This window comes from Podarcis raffonei, chromosome 16 (genome assembly GCF_027172205.1).
Source record: "Podarcis raffonei isolate rPodRaf1 chromosome 16, rPodRaf1.pri, whole genome shotgun sequence".
Lineage (NCBI taxonomy): Eukaryota > Metazoa > Chordata > Lepidosauria > Squamata > Lacertidae > Podarcis > Podarcis raffonei.
The window spans coordinates 15,778,196-15,800,445 of NC_070617.1; the positions used below are offsets into that span (position 1 = coordinate 15,778,196).

General features: G+C 48.7%; 1 protein-coding gene across 1 annotated transcript in view; it reads right to left on the minus strand.

The window, feature by feature from the left end:
* The window catches only part of LOC128404311 (neuroblast differentiation-associated protein AHNAK-like), a 53,618-nt gene extending 41,022 nt beyond the window's left edge, over positions 1 to 12,596 (minus strand). Inside the window, exon 1 of the mRNA XM_053369797.1 lies at positions 12,380 to 12,596. The gene's annotated coding sequence lies outside the window, so the exon portion shown is untranslated. The remainder of the gene's footprint in view (positions 1 to 12,379) is intronic.
* Between the last annotated feature and the right edge of the window lie 9,654 nt (positions 12,597 to 22,250).

Below are 22,250 nucleotides of genomic sequence, written 5' to 3' on the forward strand. Positions count from 1 at the left end.
TCCAGGCACTGTGGTTTATCTGCAAGGGATTCCCACACAAGCCGAGTTATCATCGCCAGCCTTCATGTTGCAATTGCAGACATCTTTGTAACACAGAGCTGGTTTTTCATCATTGCGTTGGTCATTAGCATCACATTCTTCCATACCCTTTCAGAGAGGAAAGCCACTGCTGTAGCTGCCTTGCCAGTATGCTTGTCCAGCTCAGCACCAATGGAGAGATTGCTGGTTATGATGGAGCCCAGGGAGGCAAAACCATCTACCACCCAAAACATGTGGTCATCAACACTTGATGTGTGGAGTGTTGGTGACAACCTGACCCAGGACGTTGGTCTTTGTTAGGCTGATGGAAAGTCTGAACTCCACAGGTACCGAGTTTTGTACACAGTTGTGAGAGGGAGAGAACCTGCACACCTGGCCAGTTGTGCCAGCGAAATTAGGCACAATTCAGTCAATGCACATATATTGAGTTGCTTAGGTACATCACCTGCTTCTACCTGAGCAGGGATGGAAAACCTCTGGCTCTCAAGTTGTTGCTAATCTAGAACTCCCGTTGTCCCTGCCCACAGGCCATGTTGGTAAACTGAGAATCCCAACACCATGTGAAGGACCATGGACTCCCCATCCCTCATCTATTTTCAGATTTCACTCACCTATGAAGCTCAGTGGATAGTTTTGCTGGGGGTCAGTCATTCTGGAAGGAAGGAAGGAAGGAAGGAAGGGAGGGAGGGAGGGAGGGACACACACCATCAAGACTAGATGGATCTTTGGTCTCATGCAAGGGCTGTTCTGATTAGATTCTCTAGATTCCAGGAAACTGCACAAGATCAGAGTTTCTCTGTTCTCTAGCACTGCAAACAAAAGTCACATAGACTTAAGCTTTCCATGCATCTGCACTGGTGTTATTAGAAGTGCTCCAAGAATGCTGGGGGGGGCTGCTTCTGAAGCAAGGACAATCTCTTGTACTGGGGGGCCACCTTCCCCGGGACAAGCAGGATCCTGTTCTCTTCCCCTTTCAATTTCATGCCCCTTCTGCTCCAATCAGTGCAGGGATTGAAAGGGTTGGATTGTGTAGAAGAGGAAGAAAATCCTGTCTTTGTTCCACTGGTGATCCAGAGCAACACCAAACCATAAAGTCATATGAGCGGCATTGAAAATTCAATTAGGAAGGCAAAGAATTTGCCAGATACATTGGCTTGGGGGCACGAGCACCCAGAAAGGAGACAAAAGGGAGTGGGTGTGCATGCATGGGAGAGAGAAAGCATTTGCAGCACAAAGGAAAGGCTCACTGACCGTCCTAGTTGCACAAAGCTGGGACACGGGCATGGACGGGAAAGGAAAGCAGAAATGTTGTTCAAAGCAGGGAGGTGGAGGCACAGTGTGTTCAGAAGCCCATGTTTCCTACCACCCTCTTAAGGCTGTTGGTTGTGCTGCCATTTTTGCACTTGGTTGTAGCAGCTTCCCAAATATAAAATGCATGTCACTAGCAAACGGCTAGTGATCGCCGAAGAATTGATGCTTTTGAATTATGGTGCTGGAGGAGACTCTTGAGAGTCCCATGGACTGCAAGAAGATCAAACCTCTCCATTCTTAAGGAAATCAGCCCTGAGTGCTCACTGGAAGGACAGATCCTGAAGCTGAGGCTCCAATACTTTGACCACCTCATTAGAAGAGAAGACTCCCTGGAAAAGACCCAGATGTTGGGAAAGATGGAGGGCACAAGGAGAAGGGGAGGACAGAGGACGAGATGGTTGGATAGTGTTCTCGAACCTACCAGCATGAGTTTGACCAAACTGCGGGAGGCAGTGGAAAACAGGAGTGCCTGGCGTGCTCTGGTCCATGGGGTCATGAAGAGTCGGACACGACTAAATGACTAAACAACAACAAGTCCTGAAAACCTAAACTACCTTACAACTGTAAGAGCTATGTGGGCAGGAGATTATTTTTCAGGGAAACTGAATAGGGTCTGAGAAAGGCTTTCACTTCTTCTAGTGCAGGAACACCTCCTTCAGTCGCTGCAGTCAAACAGGTTCAGTAGGTTTTGGATGCAGTGCGAAAAACCAGCCCTGCAAGACCTTTTTAGCCAGGCTTTAAGAAATGAGAAACAAAACCCTGCCTACATGTGGATTGTGTGGGAAGCAGCAAAATGGGATGACCGGGAGGGGAGACGCAAGAACAGCAAGGTATGAAGACCCTGCCCAACAACTTGATTGAGATTGAGTGTGCGCCTTAAAGAGGTGTCCCCTGGAATCCTCTGCTGCACTCATGGGTTCCACCTTGGCAGGCCTAGAGTACACAGACACACGCCCCGCAATCAATTCACACACCCATACAACCCATTGGTATCGTGGAGACCAAGAACACATATCCAGCCCTTCCGTGCGCACATGCTCCTCTGCGATAGCTGACTGTACAATAACCTGGCCAGACACATCCCAGGCTCCTTGGTTCCACCGACTTGCCCTGGCTTGTCCCCTATTGAACCTGCTGAGCGATCTCCAGGGCATGAACAGGCCCTTTTGCTGGTTCCCCTTTGTCTTGTTTTCAGGTACTGGGGGAACAAGCCCAACCACTGGCACCTTCCTCGCCACCCAGCTCTTCACACCTACTGTGTTGGGGCAAGCCCCAAAGAAGCAAGGGAGATCAGGCTGATAATGATATTTAAAAAAACAAGAGGGGGGGGGAGGCCAGAGCAAGAGAAGTGAGCAGCTTTTGCCACTCCTGTTGCCCCTGGGGGCTTCAGCAGGCTGGGATCTGGCATTCTGCCTGTGCCCCAACCCTGTGACACTCCAATCCTAAAATTCTTGTGGTTGTGTCTCCTCCTTGCATCACCTTCACATGAAGCAAACATGGTGCTGTGTGCTCCAGTCGTTGTGAAATTGGGTCAGACTGGCCTCCAGATTCCTTGTGTCCTATTCCAGACCCTCCCTAAGCTGATTCTAAGCTCATTTGGGCAAAGGAAGCTTCCTAAAGAGCAGCAAATGACTCCTGTGTCCTGTGTTGAAATTTAATTGTAAGGCAGGGAGATCTCTTTATGAACCTAAGAAGATCCCCGCAGGATCAGGCCCATAGGCCCATGGCCCATCTAGTCCAGCATCCGGTTTTCACAGTGGCCAACCAGATGTCTGGGGGGGGGGGAGAAACCCCAAGCAGGACCTAAGCACAAGAGCCCTCTCCCCCTCCTGCATTATCACCTCTGGCTGTATGGCATAGCCATCCTGGCTAGTAGCCATCAATAACTCTTTCCTCCTCCGTGAATTTGTCTAATCCTCTTTTAAAGCCATCTAGACCGGTGGTCATCACTGCCTCCTGTGGAAGCGAGTTCCATAGTTTTCTTCTTTTTGCACAGTGCAGAGAAAGTATTGTGTGTGTGTGGGGGGGTGTTTCCCACATGCAAAACTAAACTTCAGGTCATCCAACAAAACTGACGGACTTAAGATTCAGGACAGATAAGAGGAAGCACTACTTTGCAGTGCTAAACTGTTCCTGCCTAAATCAACCTAGTTGCTACGATCAGGAGAGATGGGGGCTTTTAGGTTGTGGCACTCCATCTTGGAGGGAGAAGTTCCTTCCCTGAGAGGTCCACACAAAAATGTTTTCATTCCTCCAATTTATCTTATTATAGATCACTTCAGTGCCTTGTTTTATTGTGATTTTGCTTTCAAAAACAATTTGTTGTTTTGACTTTGCATTATTTTATTGTAAGCTCCAGCAAAGCTACTGAATGCCAGTTGCTGGGAGTCAACAATGGCTCAAAGCGGAGTAGGTGGGTGAGTGCCTCTGGATCCCCCCCCCTTTTGAAAGCTTCCCACTGCTTGAAATAGGTAGCTGGGATATAAGGCCCTTTGGCCACATCTAGCAAGGCTCTTCTTACAGATTGCCAGTATCCTTCTGTTAAGGACAATGGAGGTTGATAACAATGCCATTATCTTCTGCCCAAGTCAGAGTCCTCAGTCCGGCTCTCGACAATACGCACTTGCAGCAGGAATCAAGCAGCTAGCGGCCTTTATCCTCCCAAGTTCAATCAAACTCCAGCAGGTTCCACCGACCCAGCCTGCCACATGTCAAAGAGAAAGATGCCTTTGGAGGACTGAGCAACACACCCACAAGGCTCCCACAGTGCATGGGCTGGTCCCTGCCTCTCATTCCAGAGTCACCGGTTAGGGCAAACAGGCGCAGATCTTTTATCTCAAGAGGAGGAGGACGAGGGTGGTGCTTGCCTTTCCCCTGCCAAAGTCTAGCTGCCCCTCAATCACCTACGTTCACGGAAGAGGATCTTTACTGTCTGCCTTCCTGTTTAAACGATATCCCCTGCCCATGAATTTTTATTTATTTATGTTAGATTTAAACCTCGCCCTTCCTTCCAAAGGAGCCCAGGAGAAATGGGGTGCAGAGGAGGGAAAGAAGAACAGGATGACGATAGAGACGCCAGCGAAACAGCCCCAAAGGCTGCCCATCCTCAGGCAAATGAGAAGACATTCTCCCACTCCAGAAGGCAGGAGGGGTGAAGTTGCACAGAGCAGCAGAATCACAGAATCGTAATGTTGGAAGGGACTCTCAGGGGTCATCTTGTCTAACCCCCTGCAATGCAGGAATCATGGCTAAAGAAGCCCTGACAGAATCAGTAACCCCCACACCGTATGCCAGGAGAGGGCTGTGAGAATGCTCACATAAATAATGACACCCACCAGCCACAAAGGAGGTTGCCCACTGCTTCTCTGCCTGATCAGGGCTTCTGCCTCCATCCAATCGGCTTCTGCCAGTGGCAGACACATTTCCACATCAGGTCAACCAGATAATTAAATCTCACACAATCACTTCCAACCCAGAGATTTAGCAGAATTACCCAACCCCAGCCAAGGCTTCCCGTTGCATCTCTGCATGACTCACAGCTGTGGGAAACAACGGCACACTTTTGGTTTCTCTTGTTTTTTTTGTCCCAATAGCACCCTGGTCCAATCCAGAATGCATAAAGAGCATGATCCCCTTCCGAACACAAGGCTGCTTAGGCGGCATACTGAACAAATCCAAAATTACGATCTGCTGGAATTTAAAACCACATATATTTGACAGAATTTGTGTTCTCACAGAAAGCCGTGGAATTAGGTCCAGCACTTGACCCTCTGAAAACTCTCCTTGCACTTTTCCCCTTTGTAACCATAAGGGCTTGGTTGCTAGTCTTAAATGAAACCAAAGGATGCTGAATGTGTGAGTTCAGTGTGTCAATTTCTTCTGTATATGATGCTCATACACAACACACCAGAGACTTGTCCACAAAGTTCACATTTTAAAAGAGCCTACGCAAGGCCTAAACGGATGAAGCTTGGAAGACCAGCATGTGCATGTATCATATTTACCTAAAAGTAGCTGGCTGAGGCAGGGACTCCAAAAGTTACTGGAGCAGAGCAGCAATGGGGAGAGGCGGTTTTATTCCTTTACCTCCACCAGTTCCCAGTTCTAAATTTCCATTCTGCCCCCTGCCCCGCAAGCTATTAGAGCAGTAGCAGAAAAGATATGGGTACCAATAACCAGGAAAGGGGAAGTTTTAACTGATAGCATAGAAAAGCACAAGAGCCAGGGGCGGCAGGGGCGAGATCTTTCTATGGGAAGCTGACGCGCTTGGAGCTAGAACAAAGGAGAGTTGGCAGCTGTCAGTCAGGAAGCTTGGAACCTCACAAGTCTTCAAAGAACATGGTGGAGGCTCTTGCTCTGCCAGCCAGTTATGCCCAGGGCCGTCTGCGCTCTGCACTCTGTACTGAGAGAAGCAGGATTTTGCAACACTCATAATTTTGCATGCTCTTTCCTTTTCCATGAATATATATGGATGCATGTAATGTGGATGCCCTAACCGCACAAAATCTTTTCCCCAAAACCCCTCTGATATTTCAGTGGGCATAGCCCAGATATCTTCAAGAATAGATACGCGCAACCATTAAGCTAGGAATTTGGTGAGTTTCTTTTTCTTTTCTTTTTTTAAAAGGAAAGCTAAGATTATTCAGGAACTTAATTCGGCATCCAATACTTTTGGGGTTTTCGTCCTCTAATATTTCATGGAATTCTGGCCTAACACACTCTGGCTTAATTTCGCTGCTCTCAAAAGTGTGGAGCAAAGCCACAACAGACCTCATGGAGAGTTCAAAGTTTAATTCCCATTAAGGTGGATGACATGTGTCTGGGCACTTTCTCTCCAGACTTGGGGTGGGGGGAGAGAGAGATCACCTTGAACCATAGGACTCAACCCCCTGTCCCCATACAGCTGCAACTTGCAATTGGAAGAAGCCACTCCACATACAAGCGGACCGCCTCAGAAAGAACTAGGCTTAAGTTTGTCCGTCCCTTTGTCAATTATCACACTGTCAACGAAAAGCCAAATTGGTCTTGCAGCTGTTGGTTTTCTAACTAGGCAAGGGAAGCTTCCTCTCCTCCCCTTTTCACCTTCGTTCTCGTGTACCAAAAGAGGAGCAAGGACATGAGGGTCACAGGTCTCTTACACACCCTCAACAAACATGTGAAGTGTCCCAGAACTTCAAAAAACAGGTTACTGCCTTTGATTAAGAGGACGAAGGGATGGGTGTATGGGAGGCTAAATTGTACGAGCTGTTTTCAAAGGCAGGACTTTGTGTGAATGCTGAGATTTTGGAGAACGACAGGGGCACGATGGATGGGGGACAGAATGGGGACAGTTAAGAACAGGATTCAACTACCTGACAGTCCTGGCTTTTTCTTTTTTTAAAAATCAAGTTTCTAGTCCTTATAGTTGTGAAATGTATGCTTGAAAGCGTGTGAGCTGATGAAATCTCAAGAAGCCGGAGGGGCTGCTAACTGAAACTTTTTCTGAAACGCCAGTGCCCTTGCCCGCTCACCTAGTACCAGCAAAACCAGAATGATGCAAGAGTCGAAGTTATGCAAAGCAATTATGAAAATGGATTGAATTCAGATGATTTTTAATGGGTTACTCACCGCCTCAGCTGAAGGCTCCACCATGCTTCTGAAATTACTAACAGGGACCAGCCTGTGCTTTCTGGATTTCCCAAGAGCGACATACAACCTCCCACTTTTCCTCTCTCTCTTTCTCTCTTCCACGCCCCATATCTTAGCCCCACCAAGGCAATGTTCTCCTCCATTTCTGGAACTGAAATCCCAGGCGCCTTTTGCTTTCCATTTGTCCTTCTTGTTCAGGATTATTCCACCCTTTTCAAAGACAATACCAAACTGGCAAGGAAACAGTTTTTCTCCAAAGCAGCATCCGCAAAAAATCTTGGACAGGAATCCTGGAAGGACCAGACCTTTGCAGCACATTCTGAGCTACGTTTCCTTTAGGAACATATGAATTAACTCCACGTCTCACGTGCACCAACCTCGTGAGCAGAAATGCTGCCGCCGCCCTTGCAGAGCAGGGATGTCCAAAGGAACTCAATTCTCTCCCCCCCCCAAAAAAGAGGGTTTTGGTTGGGTTTCTTTGCTTTTTAAAGTCACCTACAACTCTCTCCCAGAACTGAGAAGGCACCCCACTCCAAAATCCACAGCTGGGCAACACATCTCTATTTAAATCAGCCAAACTGTTACAAAACAGTGTGCAAACTTTTGAGTTGTCCAGATGAGGTTTAAACTTTGAGATCTGCATTTGAACTCAGTCTGAAGATGGAGATTGCAGACTGATTTAGCCTTCTGCTAGGTGCTTGCAGGGATCAGGTTACACACCTAGGATTCTCTTTGTTTCAAAAAAACGCAAAGCCAGGCTATTACCCAGATCTGCCTCACACGGTATACGAAATGCCCAAGTTCCTGGTTAGGCAGAAGTAGAAAAAGAGAGCAACATAATAGCCTTTACATTAGGAAAGCTAGAGATTAATTTTGGGTGGTGCACTAGCTAAAAGAGTCGACCAAAGCCAAGTTATGTAGTACAATGGTACCACTGGTTACAAACTTAATTCTTTCTGGAGGTCCTTTCTTAACCCGAAACCATTCTTAACCTGAGGTACCACTTCAGCTAATGGGGCCTCCCGCTGATGCCGCTGCGCGATTTCTGTTCTCATCCTGAGGTAAAGTTCTTAACATGAGGTACTACTTCCGGGTTAGCGGAGTCTGTAACCCAAAGTGTTTGTAACCTGAGGTATCACTGTATTACCTAGCAGCTGGCAGGCATGCAATCCTCAAAATGCAAAGCTTCTCTTCAGGTGGTCGAAAACCATCCTCCCTCTGGTTGTCGATTTGTCCCCAAACAGCTAAATTTGGTATTAGGAAGACCACGTCCCAAAACGTACACTAGCAACCTGAAATAATTGCAAGCACCCCATTTTTTTTTTAGAAAGACTCCAGTGGAAAAGACCTTTTTTCGGACCCTAAACTAATGTTAACCTTCAAAGGGGTCTCTCTCTCTCTCTCTTCTCCCATTGCTTAATTGTGCCCTCAACAAACCCTTGCAGCAAAGGGACACATGGTGAAAGGCAAATTAACACACTGTGCCTTGAAGACCAGGCCAGGAACCACCTCATGAACAAACTGGAAGAAGGAATGCAACACAGGCCTTACCAGCCAGGAAGGTGCAAGGTGGACAAGGCAGGGAAGCTGGAAAACACAGAGTCCCTTTCAAGAGCTGAGGGGAAGAAAATGCCAGTGAGGGGGAAAGGAAACGTTTGCGGGGGACTCAGCCAGGGCTGTCTTCAGGTTGCTTTTTAAGCCTTCTCGTCCTGTCCCATCCATCTCTTAAATCTGCAGTCTTTCAATGGGCGCTTCAAGGTCCCGCTTCTCACTGAGGTGGTAAACTTCTGTCAGGGCTATACAGCTACAGGTTGCAATTTATGTGACTGAATATGCGCCCATGCCAACAAATAAAACCCAGTGATCAGGGAGCATTCAGTCAGCTGAGCCCTCACCTGCAGTCTAGTAATAAAGGCACAGGGTTGGCTACCTGAGGACTACTAGGCCTCAGAATAGGGCAAGAGTGGGGAACATGGGGCACTCCTGATGCAGCTGGACCAATGTTCAGATGGGAGTTAGATGCCAGCAATATCTGGAGGGCTCCCACTGGCTGCCCACCCCAACACAGTGTCATGTCAGGAGTTGGGAGTTTTTGAACTTGAAGTTCTCTCCCTCCCTTACCAACCAAGCGAGCCGCCCCCTCCACAGCCCCTAAAGTCCTCAGGCCAAAGCCCTAGCTGACCGACTGTGCCTCTGGCGCCAACCATGAATCTTGCCATTTCAAAAGGGACTTTGTTAGGCCTGCTAGCCTGGCCAAACACCCCTTGGCCTTGCTTTGTGTATGGGTCACTTTTCCTCCCCCCCCCCCAAATTTGGTTCACTTGGGACATTTGGCCTCTCCTCGAAGACACTTTGAAAAGTGGGGTGGGTGGAGAAAGTGTCTCCACTCCCGACCCATCAAAGCCCCTTTTCAGAGCTGTCCATTCCAGTGGAGACTTATAGGGGAAACCCAGCAACTTTTGTGCTAGGAAAGCTTTTGGGACGCCTGCCACGCAGGACAAAAAAAGGGGGTGAGAGTTAATGTTCAGTGTCAACTAAATTCAAATAAACTTTTGTGGTTGTCGTGGGAGCTCCAAGCGAGCTGCCATGGGGCCAGGAACTGCTCCAGAAAGTGTCTGGGGGGGTTAGTGCTGCACCAGGCCAGAGTTTGCTTGCTGCAGAGGTGCCACGCCCAAAGGAAACCCATGATCCAGCAACCACGGTGGTGGAGGAGGAAGAAGCGACAGAACCAGTATGCTCCGGCCTGCCCTACCTGCCAGGGCAGAGGCCAACACCCTTTTCACCTAACCAAATCTCGGCCTTGCCCAGAGATACGGAGCAGAACTGAGAGCAAAGCTGGGTGTCATTGTGGACCCATCTGTGGCTCTGGAGAGCCAGCCAGGAGGAAAACAACAATCCTGGATGAGAAGAGGTGGAGGAACTCCCCAAAAAGAGTGGACTCTATAACAAGATGGAGATCTGTAGTGGCCCCTACAATCTGCTAGGGGAACCATGTCTGCTACAGGACAAGGATGCGGGGTGCACAGAACAAAGGGGGGGACGTATTGCCACTGTGGATTCCTATAAGGTGGGTCACAGAGCTGCTCAACCGAATAGCCCAGGGGGCACAGCCTCAGAAATGCACATTTCTATAAATCTCCCCAATGGACCCCTAAAAATTAAACTCTCCGGTTTTATGAAACAAGCACTCCCCTCAGCTATATAAACTCCCACAGAATTATTTGCAGCCCCCTAGATCAGACACCCCACATGGTCCCATTAAAATATCTGTGTTCCTAAAGAGGAGAGTTTGGCTGCAGAGGGAAGAGAAACTTTAGTAACTCTACCCTACAGAAGAAACACATGTCTTCAAGTCTGTCCCATGGATTTGTAGACACTTCTTCAAAGCCCCATGGAATAGCTTACCAATAGCTGTGCAAAGGCCCCTGGCTCCCCAGAATGCCCCATACACTGACAGAAAAGAGTCTTCCTTATTGAAAACCTCCCCAAATCTCACCCTGCTCCACACCTACACAGCTCCTGCTGACAAGCCACGTGCAAAGTGCTTTCCCTCAGACTCATAGAGCTCCCAGATTCCCCCTGCCTCACCCCATAGAAAAGCAGGCACACAGCCAGTTTCTGTAGAACTACCCCTCCTTCAAGGCGCCTCCACAGACGAGACCCCCCCCTACTTTGCATGCAACGTGTTGTGTCGTTTGGCTCCTTTGCCCCTCTCTCCTGCTTGCGAGAGATCCCTTCCTGGACTCACCCGCCCCCCCCCCCTCAATCCCAAGTTTTGGAGTGGGGCTCAGCCCCTCCCTCCCTCTGCCAGCTAAAAAGCCTGCTTCGCATTAGTCAGTCTTTCCAACCACCGCATTCCAGAGGCAGCTGGAGGGGGGCCAAGTGGGGGGGGGGAGCGGCAGGGAGGAGCTTCCCCACCTACTAGAGGGCCAGCCCCGGACTGAGCCAGGCGAGGCGGCCGCGGGGACGAACGGCCGCTCCCTCTCCGGCGAAACGACGCGCAAAAGTTTGAGCCCATGAGGAGTCGCCGCGCCTGTTGCAGGCTGGATCCGAAGTGACATCCAGCACAAGTCGCAAAGCCCCCCCCCCCTTTTTTGCACGCGGATTCGTAAGTGCAGCACATTCCCCATTCTACAGCACGCCAGACTTTTCTCGACAAGCAATGCGAAAGGGAGCCACTCCGAATTAAGCCAAGAGAAAAAATACTCTCGAGAGGGAAGTGGAATTTCGAAGCCCATCCAGCCCCTAGAAACAAACACACCCTTGGAACGGGGGGGGGCAGAGATGAGCTTTGCAAAAGACTGTGCAGACCTTACTCCCCCGTAATCCGAAAGAACGCAAAAAAAGGCGTCATTCCCTCAAAATTCAAAAAGTCCGAAGAGGTTGGGAGGGGATCTCTAACACACACACACACGTAGTTTGCAACCGCCCGATCTCCTGAGGGTTGCACGCCTTCCGATCTGCAAACTGGATGCCACAAAAAGAAGTCACTCCGGAGTAAGCCAACGCCTTAACGGGCATGCGCATCAGCGTCTCGTGCAGCAACCCAGGGGTGATATCCGAGCTCCCCTCCATCAGACTCGCCTCCGGACAAAACCCTACTTCCAAAAGCACCCCCCCCTCGCATCGCCCCTCAAGCCCCCCCCAGCCAACTAGCCCAACTAACGTCGTGTAAACAAGCCGATGGTTTTCACACACACCGCCTATCCACACGCGGATAGCCTCCCAGTTGTGGATCCAGCCCCGCTCCTACACCAGGTCTTGCTACCCCCACTTCTCAATAGGCACCCCTCCCCTCAAAATACGATAGGGCGGGGTCACACCCAGCGGAAAGCCCTGGACTTTCTCGAAGTGAGAGGGAGTGAGTGGGTGGCTCTTCTCCAGAGTCATTTCCATAACTTCGGTTTCCAATAAATACGAATCGGCGCAGATCCCGGAATCTCCCCCTCGCTTGGTCACCTCTCCGCACCCGAAACCAATCCGGTTTCCACGCGCACCAAAACTTTCAAACTTTTCCATCAACTTCTCTGCAAAAAAAGGCTGCGGAAGCTCCGCCACCCTCCCGCCTCGTGTGCCAAGGGCGTTGCCCAGAGGTGCCAAGGCTGGACGGGGGGGGGACTAAGCAAACAGAGAGGGGAACCCTTTTCGACTAGGCACAGCTTTTAAAACATACAAACTTTTTGAGGGGGGCGCTTGAAGGAGACTAACTTGTGCTCTGCAAAAATGTGCCCAAGTTTATTTTCAAGTATGCAGGAGGATGGGGGGGGGCGAAATTAAATAGAGTCCCGTCAGCCCTGGTGAGGCTGTGGCCGTGCGATGGGGCTACCAGACCTCCCCCCCTTTCCCGGCCCAAGCTGACCACCTCCCCCCCCCACTGCCTGCCCGCCCGCCCGGGTGGTACCTGCGGGTCCGTGGCCTTCAGCTGCCCGGCACGGCCATGCCCGGCTTTGTCCCGGTGGCTGCTTCTGCCCAGACCCCGATCCTGTCCTGGATTCCTGGAGGCGGTAGCTGAGCCCCGGCGAGCAGGCTCTCTCGTGTGGTATCCCTGCCGCAGGAGCGCACCGAGTGGGCAGCACCCAGTCTAGGGCTGGGCTCTTGTAACTCTCAGCCCGGGATGGGTGTGACTCTCTCTCTCCGCTCGCTCGCTCCCCTTCCCGGAGCTGGGGAGGGAGGGACCAAGCCAGGCTCAGAGGAGAGAGAGAGAGAGAGAGGCAGCGGAGCAAGCTCTGCCCCCCACCCCGCTCACTCTCAGAAGAGGAGCCTGCTGGATCAGACCAGTGGCCCACCTAGTCCAGCATCTTGTTCTCACAGTGGCCAACCAGATCTGCCTGGGGGAAACCAAGCAGGATCCGAGCGCAAGAGCCCCAGTTGTTCCCAGCTAGCAGCCATTGATAGCCCTCTCCTCCGTGAATTTGTCCAGTCTTCTTTTAAAGCAATCCCAGTTGGTGGCCCTCCTGTGGCAGTGAGTTCCATAGTTTAACTATGTGCTGCATGAATTACTTCCCTTGCCCCCTCCGTCCTGATTCTTCAAGCATTCAGCTTTCATGGGATGTGCACAAATTTTGGTGTTAGGAGAGAAAGAGAATTTTTCCCCTCTATCCGCTTTCTCCCTGACATGCAAGATTTTGCAAACTTCTATCATGTCGCCTCTTTACTAAAAAGTCCCCAACGCTGCAACCTTTCTTCATGGGGGAGCACTCCACCCCTAGATAATTTTGGTTGCCCTTTTCCTCAACCTTTTGCAACGATGCAATATCCAATTCTTCTCCAAAAGGACAGTGCCGGGATGGAAGGTGGGGGCAACCTGTGGGGGCAGCCTCCAGGTCTTGATGGACTTCCAGCAACCAGCATGCCAAATGGTCAGGGATGAAGGGAGCGGCAAAGGCAACAACCCCCAACCCCTCTGTAAAAGGGAGCCCTACTGGATCAGGAGGACAAAAAGGCACGTAGGCCAGCATCCCACATCCTCCCAGGGAGGTTAGTCAGATACCTCCCAAAGCAGTAGATCCCCCCTTCATGTCCCTCAGCAACTGGTGTTCAAAGGTAGACTGCTTCTGAATCTGGAAGCTCCATTTAGCTATATGACAACTAGCAGCCAGCGTTGGTGGCTCTTCTCCTCCACCTATTCCATAAATTTGTCTCTGACCACCTTGCCATATTCAGGTTGCCTCTTCCTAAATTCTGTAAAGTGTTATGTGTGTGTGTGTGTGTGTGTGTGTATATATATATATATATATATATATATATATATATATATATATATAATAATAATATTTATTATAATAATATATAGGTAAAGGTAAAGGACCCCTGACCGTTAAGTCCAGTCCTGAATGACTCTGGGGTTGCGGTGCTCATCTCACCTTACTGGCCGAGAGAGCTGATATTTGTCCACAGACAGTTTTTCCAGGTCATGTGGCCAGCATGACTAAGCCGCTTCTGGCAAAACCAGAGCAGCGCATGGAAACACTGTTTACCTTCCGCCAGAGCGGTACCTATTTATCTACTTGCACTTTTTGGGGTGCTTTCGAACTCCTAGGTTGGCAGGAGCTGGGACCGAGCAACGGGAGCGTACCCTGTTGTGGGGATGTGAACTGCCGATCTTCCAATTGGCAAGCCCTAGGCTCAGTGGTTTAGACCACAGCGCTACCTGCGTCCCTATAATATAATATAATATAATATAATATAATATAATAAGTGATATATAAAATACTGTAAGGAGCCAGCTCCCCACCTTTTCCTCCATCCAGATGAGCCTTTCAAAAGAATGGGGTCATACAGCAATGCTTTTCACACTGGGATGGGGTGCAAATCCTAGGATCCCTCAGCAGCAGATGTGGGAGTAGTCTCAGTGGGGATATAAGTAAAGGGGTGCAAGCTTTGCTGGAGACATCTAGCTTAGCACTACAACAGCAGTAGGTTTAGGAACATTCCAGACCAGGCTGGCACCAGACGTGGTAAGCAGCTTTGCGCTCCAAGCCCCAAACCCAGCAGGAGGGCCCATTGCAAACCCTCAGCACCCCATAAGAACACAAGAGCCTGCTAGATAAGGCCAAAGACCCATCTAGTCCAGCATCCTGTTCCCTAGGACAGCAAGTATAACTGGAAGCTCACAGGTCCAATAAGCAACAACTTTGGAATTCTACCATTAGGCAAGCAAGCAAAACTACTATAACATTTTATATTTCCGATTTAGGCAAATACCTAGGTAAAATACAAACGAGACATTCAGACAGACTGAAACATATTAAACAACAGTGGAAAGAAGGTCAAAATGGGGCTGACTAATAAACCACAACATTTGCAGGAACACACACACACACACACACACACACACAAAACAACCCTTTAAAAAATGCCCCGGACCATCCCAATTAGAAGACAGTCTCTCTCTGTGTGTGTGTGTGATATGGAATGGCGGGTGCTGAAAGAAAGGGCCATCCTGACTGACTGACTGACTGACTGGCTGGAACCAGGAAAAAGGAGCACTCAGCACTTCAACATTTTGGAGCAGTTGTCCCGCTTGAAAAGCTGTAAACCATGGGTAGGCAAACTAAGGCCCAGGGGCCAGATCTGGCCCAATTGCCTTCTAAATCTGGCCTGCAGATGATCTGGGAATCAGCGTGTTTTTACATGAGTAGAATGTGTGATTTTAAAATGCATCTCTGGGTTATTTGTGGGGCATAGGAATTCGTTCATTTCCCCCCCTTCAAAATATAGTCCAGCCCCCCACAAGGTCTGAGGGACAGTGGACTGGCTCCCTGCTGAAAAAGTTTGCTGACCCCTGCTGTAAACGTTCCTCATACAGTTGTACCTCGGGTTAAGAACTTAATTCATTCTGGAGGTCTGTTCTTAACCTGAAACTGTTCTTAACCTGAGGTACCACTTTAGCTAATGGGGCCTCTCGCTGCCACCGTGCAATTTCTGTTCTCATCCTGAAGCAAAGTTCTTAACCTGAGGTACTATTTCTGGGTTAGCGGAGTCTGTAACCTGAAGCATCTGTAACCCAAGGTACCACTGTACATTGCCCAAATTAACTGGTGGAACTCACTGCCGGAAGATGTGTGATGACTACTAGTTTAAACATTATTTTTTGGGGGGGAGGGGACAGAATTAAGCCAGGAAGTTAGTATGAAAAGAAACTTATTGAAGAGTTGAAGTGACCCACCACAGCTGCCTCAACTCCTATGGAAAGGGTCCACTACTCACCTGGATGAGAGAAGGCTGTAGAGAGGAGATTAGGGACAAAACTAAATAGGCAGAATTGTAGATCTTGAGGGAGATGGGGGTGGTGGCTGGGCCACAAACTTCCTGTTGGTTGCCCATGTATGACAGAAACTCACCACCTCCTGTGGCCCAGAGCAACGAGCCCTCCTTCCCCCCGACACCTGCTCTGTTTACAGGCTATAAATACACCATATAGAGTGCAGCTTGTTTATATGTTATAGATACCATGAAAACCTCTCCAATTGAACACTGGACTCCTCACAGCTGTCAATCAGGGGCACATCATCCACCCACCCTTGTTCAGAAGAGCTGCTTCTTATGCACAGTAACCTTCCACAACTGATGGAGACTAATTGAAAAGTCTATCTGCAAATCCGTCCGGCACTTTAAAAACCCTCACATGATTGCACCTTGTGGCAATGAGTCCCACAAGTTTATTTTGCACAGCAAGTTAAAACATATTTTGACCAATGCTTCCAACAAAAGACTTTACTGGACAACACAGACACTTATATCCCTAGGACAGGGTGGGCAAACTGCTGCCCTCAGCCTAATTTCATTTGGGTAGCCTGGGGAAAATGGGGAGAGGGAATAATAGAAGTACCGTATAGATCAGAGTTGGAAAGGGCCCTGAGGATCATCTAGTCCGACCCCCTTGTAATGCAGGAATATGCAGCTTATGGGGATCAAACCTGCGACTTTGTTTTTATCAGCACTGTGCTCTAACCAACTGAGCTGTTTGAAGAGAGGGAAAGAAGAGGTAGCAGAGAGAGAGAGAAAAGGGGGTAGCAGGAATAGACAAGAGAGAGAAGGGGTGGCAGAGATAGAGAGAGGAAGAGGAAAAAGGAGTGGGGGGGGGAGAGAGGGAAAGAGAAAACTGTTGCCTCTAGCCTAAAGTTACCAGACGTCCCCATTTCCTGGGGACAGTCCCCGGATTTCAAACCAGACCCCTGACAAAATCCATTGAAGTTGAAAAGTGTCCCCGGATTCATTGAAAGAAATCTGCTAACCTTACTCTAGCCCCATCTACTTATGGCTTGGCTCTCATCCACAGCTGGTTCCAACCCTGCCCACCACCGGTGTGCTGCCCACCTGACATATTTTATCAATGGGGGGGGGGGGAGGTCCTAGAATTATGGGAGGAGAAGAAACATCTCTCTGTCTCTTACCCTCCATGCACCCAGTAATCACTTTTCTCTTCCCAAGCTGCCTGGGAAGCATCACTGACAGAGTCTCTAATTACAGCCGGGACCTTGCTCTGTAGTCATAACAGAAAGGCGGATTAAAGTCCAGGCTTATGCTGAGTGGGAATGCTGGGCAGACATCACCTCACACATAGCTAAGGCAGGCAGACTATGGCCTGAGGAGGAAGAAAATAGCTGTCGAGGAGATAATGTTAATCATTATGTTTGCGGAAGGGATTCCTTCTCATAAGTTACAAAGAGGCAAACTAAAGCCACATGCAGCGCTGAGAATTCGGAGAAACTGATTTGCAAGGAGCAGTGGAGGTAGCTGGAGGCTGAAAGGACCGCCCCAAGTGTTTAATTAACTTGTGGAACTCCCTGCCACAAGATGTGCTGCTTATGGCCTCCAACTAAAAAAGAACTGGACGCTATCTTCACTATGCATTTAACACAGCATCGTACACTTTAAACAACCGTGGCTTACCCCTGAGACTGCTAGGAACTGTAGATTGTTAAAGGTGCTGAGAATTGTGATATGTATACTGCGGGTGGGGCCTCAGACAAATTTGTGGAGGAGGGGAGAGGCCTATTAGTCACCACGATAGCTAAAAGCAGCTTCTGTGTAGGGTGTGGCCTTGCGTAACTCAGCAACAGGTGAGATATACATCACACACATACACAAAGTCAAAAAATAATCCAGACATGCGTAATGTCTGCATGTGCTAATATATGCAAATTTAGAAATATTTACTAGGATTGGACAGCCCTATGTGCAAAGGGAGTATGTTTACCTCTGAATAGGAGATGCTGGAGGGACAAATATCGAAGGAGTGCCAGGGCCTTTGTGCCTCGTTTGTGAGCTTCCTAGAAACATCTGGTTAGCTACGGATGCATTGCAGCCAACATAAAATATTTGAGGGGAATGGCCTGCCCAAAGTTTATGGGCATTGCCATTCAAATGGTGTATGTGCACCATGTTTTGTGATTGATTATGCAGGGCAGGGCTTACCTGCTCCCCCCCCCGCCTCGCCCCACAGTATTTTATTCAAGTTGGCACCCTTGTACTGGTGGAAACAGCATCCATCCTCAGGATTGATGGACCCACAAGCCACGAGATTTGGGAGTGAAAGCAGCAGCCCTCCTGGCTATGATCCCCCCCAGCAAGTGTCACAACTATACTATGGAGCTGATGATAATTCAGAACAAATGATGGCTCTTGCTTTACCCCTTCTATCGAATCTTGCAGCTGCAGAGGAGTTGCAGTATAACCAACGTTCCCAATTTGGGAGGTGGGTTTTGCTCTCTACAGCTCCACTCCTTTTTTTCAATGTCATGGGGATGCAAGCAGCCAGCTCCCCTGACCCCACATGCCCCCCCCCCGGTTTTACCAGTATGGTACAGTGGTTAGAGCAGGCTTCCTCCACCTCAGCCCTACAGATGTTTTGAGACTACAATTCCCATCATCCCTAACCACTGGTCCTGCTAGCTAGGGATCATGGGAGTTGTAGTCCAAAAACATCTGGAGGGCCGAGGTTGAGGAAGCCTGGGTTAGAGTGTCAGACTACTAGGACCTGGGAGAGACCAGGGTTCAAATCCCCATAAGGCCATCGTGAAGCTCACTAGGTGACCTTAGAAGCCAGCTGCTGCCTCCCAGCCCAACTTACTTCACAGGGTTGTTGCAGGGGTTAAATTAAGAGGGGGGAGAACCATGTATGTCCCACAATGAGCTCCTTGGAGAAAAAGGGCAAGATATGCTAAATGCAATCAATAAGATAAATGCCTCTTTGCCCAGGCTTCCTTGCAAATAGTCCTGCCAGCACGTGACTGTGAAGCACAATTACTGTTTGCAAAACACTTCAGGATCCCAGAAGAGAGGCGCCAGAAAGTGGAACTTGTTCTTCTAATTATTACCTGGCTCGCTGGTAGGCTTAATTAGCAAGCATCACCGGCCCAGCCCCTTGAAGTCTGTGAGGTGGCTGAGAAGGCTCGATGTGTGAAGAAATAATTTAAGATCAGAGTAAAAGAAAGGAGAGGAATCTTTAAAACCAGAGTTCCATGGAGGCATGAAGGAAGGAAGAGCATCAGCCATCAAGTTGCTTTTTTGAAATGGGTGTCCCCCACCCATAATCTTGGAACTAAGCCAAATGGCCCAGCTGCAGCCTGTATTACACACACAACTGAGGGGAACTCCATGCAGGGGCAGGGGAACCATGATCAGGAAACTGATTTTAAAGGCTGGGCCTTTAGTCCTTCTTGCCCAAAACTCCTGCTCTGACTAGCAGTGGCTTCGCGGGATCTTGGACACATAAATGTTTTTCCATCACCTCCCTACTGCCCGATCGTTCTAACTAAATTTTGTTAAAGACATGAAATATTAGCAACTTGTTTTATTCATTTTTAGCTGCTGCTGTTGATTTCAATTGCCGTTTGAGTATTTTAATATACTCGTGTTTAACTATTTTTAAACTGAGAATATTAATGCTTTATTAGTGGTTTTCTTACAATCGAACGGTATATAAATCTGGTTAAACAAAATAACAGTAAATTCTGGGACTTTCTGTATGAAAGGCAGGTGCTCGTACCTACCAGCTGAGCTTTAATTTTTTTCCATGGAACATAGGAAATGGTCCCATACCAAGTTGGACTATTTTGTTGCTCCAGTGCTGCATTGTCAGCTCTGACTGGCAGAAGCTCTCCAGGGACAGGGTGGGTAGGCTGCTGCTGCTTCCACCCCTGCCACCTGCCACCTGAAGCAGCTGCCTCATGGTAGGGCTGGCTGTACCTTATACCAGGTCAGGCACTTTGCCTAACCAGCTCTGTAATACCTACTCGGACTGGCAGCAGTTCTCCAAGGTCTTCCCCACTATCCTTTTCACCTGAGTCGATGGGGATTAAACCCACATTCTTCTGCATTATTACCTGCACTATTATCACCTGCACTATCACCACTGAGCTCCAGTCTCTCCTCCTTCCCTGCACTAAATACCAGTGCATGTAAAAATAGCATGCACTTGAGGGCTGGCTGAAACCTGCATGATTGTAAAGCAGGCAATCCCAAACTCGGCCCTCCAGATGTTTTGGGACTACAATTCCCATCATCCCTGACCACTGGTCCTGTTAGCTAGGGATGATGGGAGTTGTAGTCCCAAAAACATCTGGAGGGCCGAGTTTGGGGGTGCCTGTTGTAAAGTGTAAGGCGCTTTGGGTTCATTTGGTAAGTAAAAGTGGGATATAAGTTATTAAAATAAATAAACAAACCTGGTGATGACTTCTACCCATAGGCCATTGCAGATCATGCACCACAGATAAACCTCTGAAAACCAGTTGCTGGGAACTGCAGGATGGGAGAGTGCTATTGCGCTGGAGTCCTGCTTGTGGGTTTGCCCACAGGCATTCATTAGCTGGAGCACAATGTAAACAATGATTCTTATGCCCGTTTCTTTGTTCCACCTTCACAGCTGGTGGAACGATCTCACCAAAAAAATCACGGATGTTTGGGCACTGCAAAATTTGCTTTGTAAATACCTTGGGAAGCAAATTACAGTTGCAATTTGCTATTTTTTCCCCACATGAATGAGCCAAATTGACATCCCTAGCTTCTGTTACTGGAGGCCCTGGTGGCTGTAGTGGTCAGGAGTAACTTTTGCCAGCTTCAGATGGTACACTAGTGATGACCATTCCTGGGATAGCCTCAATAGTCCGACTCATTCATTGATAAGCTTAAGGTTGAACAATTTCAGTGTCCTCTGTGTACGGCTGGCTTGGGAACTGAAAAACCCAGCGGTTAAGATGCTGAGTGGGGCATCCTACTATGCTCGTTTTGTGTCCGGATTTTTGCTTTTTGAAATATGGCAACCCTACAGGGTGACACCACTTTTAAAAAGAACTGTGCTGGCTGCCAACCTACCTGAAGGGCTGCTTTCCCCCTATATCAAGCTCACCAGTCATTAAGACTGCCTCCAAGCCATGTTGCTAATCAGCAAGCAGAAGAAGGACCTTTTCTGTAGTACTGTAGTGTCCTTTCTGTGGAACCAACCTTCCTTCTGAACTAAGACTACATTAATGCAATTTGCTTCCTAAAAACATGTTTGCTCTAGAAGGCATTGGAAGCTGCCTTACACCATTGGTCAACCCAGCTCAGAATTGTCTACACTGACTAGCAGATGCTCTCCAGGGTCTCAGCCAGGCATCTTTGCCCAATCCTACCTGGAGATGCCACTGGGGAGTAAAAAAAATAAAAGTTATTGAAGTAAATCAAACAAATCAATGCAGTAAAAATAATAGAAGTAAAAAAAAAGCAGTGCAGTATATCTGGGAGAGACTTAACATTAGGTTTGGTAATACCAAAAGGAAAACAAAATTCCACGCAATGAAATTTGTATGTTTTTTTTTGTATAATAGACAAAAATCCCAAAAAATTATGTGCTGCTTGACAGGGATCGAACCTGGAACCTTCTGCATGCAAAGCAGATGCTCTACCATTGAGTCACGGCCAGACCCAAGAGACCTTTGCTGCCTGTTAACACCATCAGGTTTCTTTTAACCAACTGCCAAGTGCCCTTCACTTAGTGGCTGATGTTTTATTCTTAATTTTACTTGAGTTAACAGCTGTCAGGATGGCCGAGCGGTCTAAGGCTCGCAGTCTCCCCTGGAGGTGTGGGTTCGAATCCCACTTCTGACAACAGAATTTTACTCGGGTTGTGCCCTGCCTTATTATTATGAAGGAAATTCAGATCAGAAATACTGTAAGAAATAGGATTGCGTCAATTATTTTTGGATTTTAAAATAACCATTTCCTTGCAAATTAATCTGGAAGACAGCCATAAAGAGGCATTTCAAACTTTGCTCCCCTTCCCTCCTTCCAAAATTGTGCCTTTGGGCATGAGGCCTTGTGGCTAGTCTTCCAGTAGGTAGGCCTCTGAAGTAACAGTACTGCTGAGGGAAATTTCAACCATCTGCGGCGGCCCAGGGCCGAATCATGCTGAAACCAGCTCAATAATGGCTTCTGGCTGCCACGTGATAGCCAGTCTCCGTGGCCAACGTGCCCACAGTCATTGCCACAAGGCAATGATGGAGACGGGGATTCCCTTGCTGCCCGCTGTGGGCCTTGTGATGTCATTTGCCCGAGTCCCTTGGCAACCCAGCCCAGTCATTGTAATATTTGCCTTTATTGTGCACCAGTCGCCGCAGCAACCATGTGCTGCTGGCAGGAGGAGGAAGAGGAGGAAGGGATCCCCTTTTGCCTTGGAGCAATAAAACCAAAAAGGCACAGTTTCTATCCCTCAGAGAGAGTCCCCTGACCCAGGCCTCCTTTCTTGCAGGCCAACATTTCTCAGGGGCTCTCCCCCCTACAGCGAGTCT